The sequence below is a fragment of the Peromyscus maniculatus genome, chromosome 6 (genome assembly GCF_049852395.1).
Source record: "Peromyscus maniculatus bairdii isolate BWxNUB_F1_BW_parent chromosome 6, HU_Pman_BW_mat_3.1, whole genome shotgun sequence".
In the NCBI taxonomy this organism is placed as follows: domain Eukaryota; kingdom Metazoa; phylum Chordata; class Mammalia; order Rodentia; family Cricetidae; genus Peromyscus; species Peromyscus maniculatus.
The window spans coordinates 136,220,178-136,228,029 of NC_134857.1; the positions used below are offsets into that span (position 1 = coordinate 136,220,178).

Below are 7,852 nucleotides of genomic sequence, written 5' to 3' on the forward strand. Positions count from 1 at the left end.
CTATCTACAATATGAAGGAATGCAATTTGTCTAGTTGTCATCGACAGATAAATGGATAATTGAAATGTGTTATGTATACAATGAAATTTATTCAACTATAAAGAAAAATAAAATTATGAAATGTGAAGGAAAATGGGTGGATCTGAAAAATATCACAATAAACTTGGTAAACAGGCTCAGATAAGTAAAGGTGTGGTGGTGCATGCCTTTAATCCCAACACTCAGGAGGCAGACACAGATGGATCTCTGTGAGTTTGAGGCCAGCCTGGTCTACAGAATAAGCTCCAGGATAGGCACCAAAACTGTCTCAAAAAACAAAAAACAAAACAAACAAAAAACAAAAACAAAAACAAAAAACAGGCTCAAATACACAAATTTCATGTGTTCTCTCATGTGAAGACCTCTGTTTTAAATGTTCGTGTGTGTGTGTGTGTGTGTGTGTGTGTGTGTGTGTGTGTGTGTGTATACATGGAGGGGTTGAGTGTGGCTTTAGCCTATAGAGCAAGAAAGGGGAACACAAGAGGGTAGATGGAACACTTGATATATGACAGAAGAAATTAGGCTATGTGGTTGGAAGGTTAGGAGGGAGATGTAGTGGGATGAAAGAAAAGGGCATCAAAGAATCAAAAGAAACAGACGTTGGAAACACCATAATGAAACCAAATACTCATTATGCCGGTTAAAAATGAGATAATGAATGAACAAGAACTCACACTACTCAGATGCTATGATTCCTAGCATGATGCTGTTCAACTTGCTCATTTAACTAGAGAAAGCACCAGATAAGTCTTAGAGATAGGCAGCCTACAGTCCTCAACACATCAAGGTGAGGGCTACAATGCATGCATGGCTGCTGCACCAGAGACAATATCACAGAAGCAGCCACCCAATCTCCCACCAACTGATGTGCAGCTGTGGAGCTGGAGAAGTCAGCTTTCCTCATACGTATCCCTAAACTCCACAGGCACTCCTGTGGTGGTATTCTAATTGTACTGAAATGTGATTTTGATTGTATGTTAATAAATAAAGTTGCCCGGGGGTCAGAGCTATTGGAGCCATAGACAGAGTGTGGCAGTGGTGGCGCACGCCTATAACCCCATAGGTCTCTGTGTGTTCAGGGATACAGCCAGCATTGGAGACATATGCCTTTAAGACCCGGCAGGCTGTACATAAAGACAGTGACGAGGCAGTCACGTGTTTGGGTTTACAACCAATGAGAAGGCAGAATGACTATGAAACAACTTACACACAGGGAAATAGCTCTCTTTCGGGAAGCTAAGACCACCGCAGGAGGAAGGGTGAGATTTTAGCTCTGAGCTCTGATCTCTTGGCTTTCTCTTTTACATTGGTTCTGTGTTTCTTATTTAATAAGATGGTTGGTTACATCTACATCTGGCGCCCAACGTGGGGCATGAACCCACGACCCTGAGATTAAGAGTCTCATGCTCTACCAACTGAGCTAGCTGGGCTAGGAAGCCAACTGCCCGGCTTGCCGCCCTTGTGGAAAAGCGGACCTGCCGCCAAATCAAGCGGTTTTTAATAGATTCTTGTGACTGTCCAGGCTGCCAGCTGTCTCGGTCTACTCTTGCAAGATTCCCAAAAGTTGCTTACATCCATCTACAATTTCTCAGGTACCATTATGTTCCTTCTCAGGTCTTTGATGTGGTTGAAGACTAGATAGTTGTAATTTCCTCAGTTATGATAAAAGATAAGTTAGATATAAAACCTTAAACTCACAAATATAAGATAGATAGGACATCTTCTTTAAGATTGTAACTATAATTCTTCCTCGGTAATTGTTTTGTTATATATAATTTTACCATGTTAAAGTTAAAACCTTCCTTTTTAAAAAAAAAAAAAGAAAAAAGGGCAAGTGCTGTGGATATTGTTCTATATAAATAAAACACTGGTGGCCAGTGACGAGGCAGGAAGTAGGTGGGACAAGGAGAGAGGAGAATTCTGGGAAGCGGAAGGCTGAGGGGAGAGACACTGCAGCCACGGCCAGGAGAGGCAACCTGTAAAGACGACGGTAAGCCACCAGCCACGTGGCAAGGTATTGATTTATAGAAATTGGTTAATTTAAGATACAAAAACAGTTAGCAAGAAGCCTGCCACGGCCATACAATTTATAAGTAATATAAGCGTCTGAGTGATTATTTTATATGTGGATTGTGGGACTGTGGGGCTTGGTGGAACCTAGAGAGAGGCCCTCCAGCAACACACTCCTTCCTGTCCTGTGTACTGAACCCCATGATGTATCCTTGCTGCTCTGTCTCAGGTTAACCAATTTCCCTTTCCTAGGTCCTGACTTAGTTTCCAGAATCTAATCACCATTCTGTACCCTTAAAATAACACCCTGGGCCTCTCCCTTGTGCTGACTGGACCTGGAGAGATAGAAGTAGAGTGCATTTTAGATGATCATGTCAGAACTTTGGAAAGAATCCAATTAAACTTTACAGGCATACCTCATAACACAAATTTCTAATTTTCTAACATATTGAGCTAGCTTTTCTATGGCCAAAGATGTGTTTTGCACGTAGTTTCACTTACATACAAAAACACAGGTATAATACCTAATGAAGCTGTAGGTTTAGGGACCAATGGGCTCCTCATGAAGATTTTTCTCTGTTGGAATCATCAACATACAACATTGTACATGCAAGCGTACAAAGCATGCAAAGCATAGTACACGTGTGTGTGTGTGTGGGGGGGGTGTCTGTGAATGTATATGTACATGCAATTATATGTGTGCATGTGTATGTATGTTGTTGTTGTGTGTGACTGTGCATATATATATTCCAAGCATTGACAAAATGAAAATCTTTGTGTATTTGCCTAATAATTGTATATGGATGTGGCTGAGAACATTTATAGGTGAATTCAGTATTTCAATCCATTTATTGATTAAAAGGTTTTGTCATCCCAATTAGAGATTGGAGTCATCTAACTAATTGATGAGCTGAGTAGAAGATAGATGGAAAGATTGCACTTTTTCAGCCAGGTTGGTTATCTTGGGCCTTTTCTGAACTCAGACTAGAAATTACTTGTTTTCCTTCACTGCTTCTTAAGCCTTTCCTGCTTCTAGATTGTACACTGTGGGTGTTCCCAGATTCAAACCACCACAGACACATGATCAATTCCATATGATCTCACTCATAGATATGGAGAGGGAAATGCTAGAACGCTCAAAGCTACAGAGACAGTAAAAGATCTTTTGCTAAAGACTGAGAGAGAAGGGTATAAATTAGAGAAATGGGGGGGAGGTCTGTAGAGTAGTGGAATTCTTGCAAGCGTTCTGTAGAGTAGTGAAATTCTTGCAAGGGTGGTTGGGATGGAGGATTATGTCATTGAATATCCATGAAATCCATCCAATGGGTATTGTATTGTCAGGAATGAATTCTGATCATTCAGTGGATATTGGTAGAAAAGGATTCTCTACAAAGGTCTTCTAATTGAGACAAATCCATCATTCAGAAGCAGGTGGTTCATATGAAGGGAGGTTGTGTGGCTACGTGAGAATCTTATGGAAATATATTGTGCTTATTTTTCCTCTTCCATTTGAAGATTGTGCTGGAAACCATGCTTATGCATTTGGAAAGAAAGTTTGAATGTGCTTCTATAATGAGACATATTCAAAGGCCAAGAACAAATTTAATAAATATCTTAAAATCAATTTAGTAACTATGTTCTTAGAATTGGGCTTGAGATAGTTGTTATGAACTTTGATGTGTATCTGGAGATGAAGAAAATAAATACTCTCAAGGATGTGTTGGCAATTTAAATTACCAGCTGTCTTATTCAGGGTTTTTATTGCTATAAAGAGACACTAGGACCATGGCAACACTTATAAAGGGAAGCATTTAATTGTGGTAGCTTTCTTACAGTTCAGAGGCTCAGTCCATTATCATCATGGTAGAACATGCAAGTGTATAGGCAGATATGGTGCTGGAGAAGTAGCTGAGAGTCTTGCATCTTGCAGGTAACAAGAAGTGGTCTGTCTCACTAGAAGTAATGTGAGCATAGGAGACCTGTAAGCCCACCCCCATAGCGACACATTTCCTCCAACAAGGCCACACCTACTCCATTAAAGCTACACCTCCTAATAGTGACACTGTTTTGGGGGCCTTTTTCTTTAAAACCACCACATTCCACTCCCTGGCCCTTTGGAGGCTTGAAGCCATATCATAATGCAAAAATGATTTCAGTCTAACTTCAAAAGTCTCCATAGTCTATAAACAGTCTCAACCTTTTTTTTTTCAGTGTCCAAAGTCCAAAGTGAGAATCATGGCAATTTCCTAACTATAATCTCCCTGTAAAATCAAAATAAAAAAGCAAACCACATACTTCCAATATATAATGATGCAGAATATATATTACCAGTCCAAAACAAAAAGAAAGGATCATAGTGAGGAAATACTGGACCAAAGTAAGACCAAGAACAAGGTGGGCAACCTCCAATCTCTGCATCTCCATGTCTGATGTAAAAACACCCTTCAGATCTCCAACTCTTTCAGCTTTGTTAACTGCAACACACTTCTTTCTCTTGGGTTGGTTCCACTTCCTGTTAGCAGCATTCCTCAGCAGTTATTCCATAACCCAGGCATCTCTATCATCTTGGAGTCTCCAAGGAAATCCAGGATTCAACTTCACAGCTTCACAAAATGACCTCTCTAAGCCTTCATTTAGGGATACCCCTGACACATACCTGGCCTCAGCAGTTTCCCTTATATGTGGAGACAAATTCCATAACCCACTTCTTCTTGTTATAGGATATTTGTACACTGTCTGAAGATAAATCACTGTGATTGGTTTAATTAAATTAAATAAAAGGCTAAACTGCCAATAGCTAGGCAGGAGGAGGCTGCTGGACAGAGAGACTTCTGGACAGAGAGAGCTCTGAGAGGAAAAAGCATGGATCACCAGCCAGATGCAGAGCAAGTAGGATGGGCAATACAGAAATAATGTAATAAAGTCACACATCAGAAATCAAATTAATAGAAATGGATTAATAAATTTATAAGAGATAGTTAGAAACAAACCTAAGCAAAAGCTGAACTTTCATAATTAACATAAGTCTCCATTATTTTTGTGAGCTGGTGTCTCAAAGGAAAGTCCATCTACATTTTATCTTTAACTCTATTGTCAGAATCTTGTGGCCAAAGATGCCAAGTTCTGCTGCTTCCTGGGGCTGGAACATAGTCCCCTCATTCAACTGCATCTTCACCAGTTTTGTGTCCTTCACTGCTTAAGCTTGGCTGTCCTGAAACGTGCTCTGTAGACCAGGCTGGCCTCAAATTCAGAGATCTGCCAATCTCTGCCTTTTGAGTGATGGAATTAAAGGTATGCCCTGCCACACCTTGCTCTAAGCTTTTCACATATTGGAAACTTAGCTGGGTGGGATTTTGCCCTGAGGTCACTACTCCTTTTATTCAATTTCTTAATCCCTTTATCTCCTTGAACAGAGAATTTAGCTCTATTCCACTTCCTGGTGCCCATTTTATCAATCTGTATGTGTTGTATTTTTAATTGCTTAGCTTGTTCCTTTTCATTATAAATATTCATTAGAGTCAACACTAGTAACCACACAACAGAGTCTATACTAGATTATTTTCAGGATTCCTCTGCCAATGAAATTAATCCAAAACATTTTACTTTCATCTCAGGCAGACTCCTTGGACAAGGGCAAAAAACAGCCACACTGTTCACCAAATATCACAAGAACAATCTCTGGGCAACATACTAGAATTCTTCTTCTCTGAAACCTTTTGAACCCCACAGTTCAAAGCATTCTGAGAACCACTGAATTCCATGTTCCTATTATTATGACCCACTAAGCAGTTCTTAAAGCATCAGCATCCCGTGCTTTCCTAACACAAAGTACCAAAGTGCACATTACTCCAAACTAAAACATAGTCAGGCCTATTACAACAATATTGCAGTCCCTGGTACCAACTTCTGTCTTAGTTAGGCTTTCTATTGCTGTGAAGAGACACCATGACCATGGTGTTTTATAAAGGAAAACATTTAAATGTGGTGGCTTGCTTGCAGTTCAGAGGTTCAGTCCATTTTCTGCATGGCAGGACATGGCAGTGTTCAGGCAGAGACGGTGCTGGAGAAGGAGCTGGGAGTCCTACATCTTGCAGGCTGCAGGAAGTGGCCTGTCTCACTGGGAGTAGCTTGAGCATAGAAGACTTAAAAGCCCACTCCCATAGTGATGCACTTCCTCTAATAAGACCGCACTTACTCTAACAAAGCCACACCTCCTCATAGTGCCACTCCCCCTGGGAGCCTTTTTCTTTCAAGCTAGCATACCAGCATATGAGAAAAAAAATTCTTATAATATCAAGAAAAAAGGTTGGCTTTTTTAAACATCAGTTTAAATCTGAAATAGCCCATTCTGTAAAATAAAAGTGTTTTATATGTCTGTCTGCTATAAAGCCCTCTATGCAATGGCCAACACCAAGCTGATCATCATTGTCAGAATCCAGACACCACTCCATGTGAACTGTTCCCAAGCAGGTGCCTGGTATGACTGTTAGTTTCAACTTTGCCAGGTTTCAGTGTCCAGATGCTCTGAGGCACTATCCACTGGGCTGTGCTTACCCTAATGTGTCCTATCATGTCAAACTTAAGAGGACCACTCTCTCCTCAGTCATCTGAGTGGGCTCAGCACAGCAGCTCCAGGGCCTTAGTATGAGGCAGACTCAGAAAAGGATCTACAGACAAGCCCCTTCCTAAGAGCTGCTGGCCTTAAACCACCCAAAGGGCTTTGGACTTACCCTGGCAATCATGGAGGTCAACTACTTTCATTGGGCCTCCTATGCTTATATAGATATCAGATTAAATGGGGTCTGTTATAATTAATTTGAAGTTTTAGAAACTCATGTCACTGTAATCAGTAGCCAACCTGTACATATGTATGGCTTTCATTAGAAACTCAAATTTTAAATCTTTTTGAAGAAGTTTGTTTTTAGGATCTAATCTCCCTTATTTTATTTTTGGATGGTGAAATTAAGTTGTTATCCCTGTTTTGTTGACTAGGAAGACTCATATATCCTGAGCTGCACTGACTGTAAGACCAAGTGTCAGTATGATGTGCCCCCAAATTAATCACAGTCTGTAGATGTAATCAACTGTCTTATTAAATAAGAAACACAGAACCAATGCAAAGAAGAAAGCCAAGAGGTCAGAGCTAAGAGCTAGAACCTTACCCTTCCTCCTGTGGTGGTCCTACCTCTCCATACAAGAGCTACTTCCTGTGATAAAGTCTTTATATAGACTTTCTGTTCTGCCTTCTCATTGGTTGTAAACCCAACCACATGACTACCTCGTCACTGCCTGTCTGTATAGACCTCCAGGTCTTCTATGGTTGGTATTGAGATTAAAGGCATGTGTATCCAATGCTGGCTGTATCCCTGAACACACAGAGATTTACCTAGCTCTGCCTACCAAGTGCTGAGATTACAAGCGTACGCCACCATCGCCCGGCTTTCCTTGGCTTGCTAATAGCTCTGACCCCCAGGCAACTTTATTTATTAACATACAAATAATATTTTAATACAAATAAAATATCACCATAACAGTCAATGGGTAGGGCTGATAATCAATGTAATACACTCTGGATATCCCAGAATTGAATTTCCCTCATGCCACATTCTATTGCTCTGTTTAAATCTTTCCTATGCTAGCAGCTAATGGTAATGATTATTTGGACACACTTTTTTATTTGTACTTATAAAATGGTGATAATGGTTAATATAATATGTAAAGTTCATTCATTGACTAATTTTGCTAATTTAAAATACATGCATATAAATGACTTGAAAATAATTTTCTACTGTCTAAAGTTTGT

At 40.1% G+C, this 7,852-nt stretch overlaps 1 non-coding gene across 1 annotated transcript; it reads right to left on the bottom strand.

The window, feature by feature from the left end:
* Positions 1–1,396: 1,396 nt before the first annotated feature.
* Positions 1,397–1,469, bottom strand: Trnak-cuu (transfer RNA lysine (anticodon CUU)). Its single transcript has one exon. It is a non-coding gene; the product is annotated as a tRNA-Lys (tRNA).
* Positions 1,470–7,852: the final 6,383 nt, after the last annotated feature.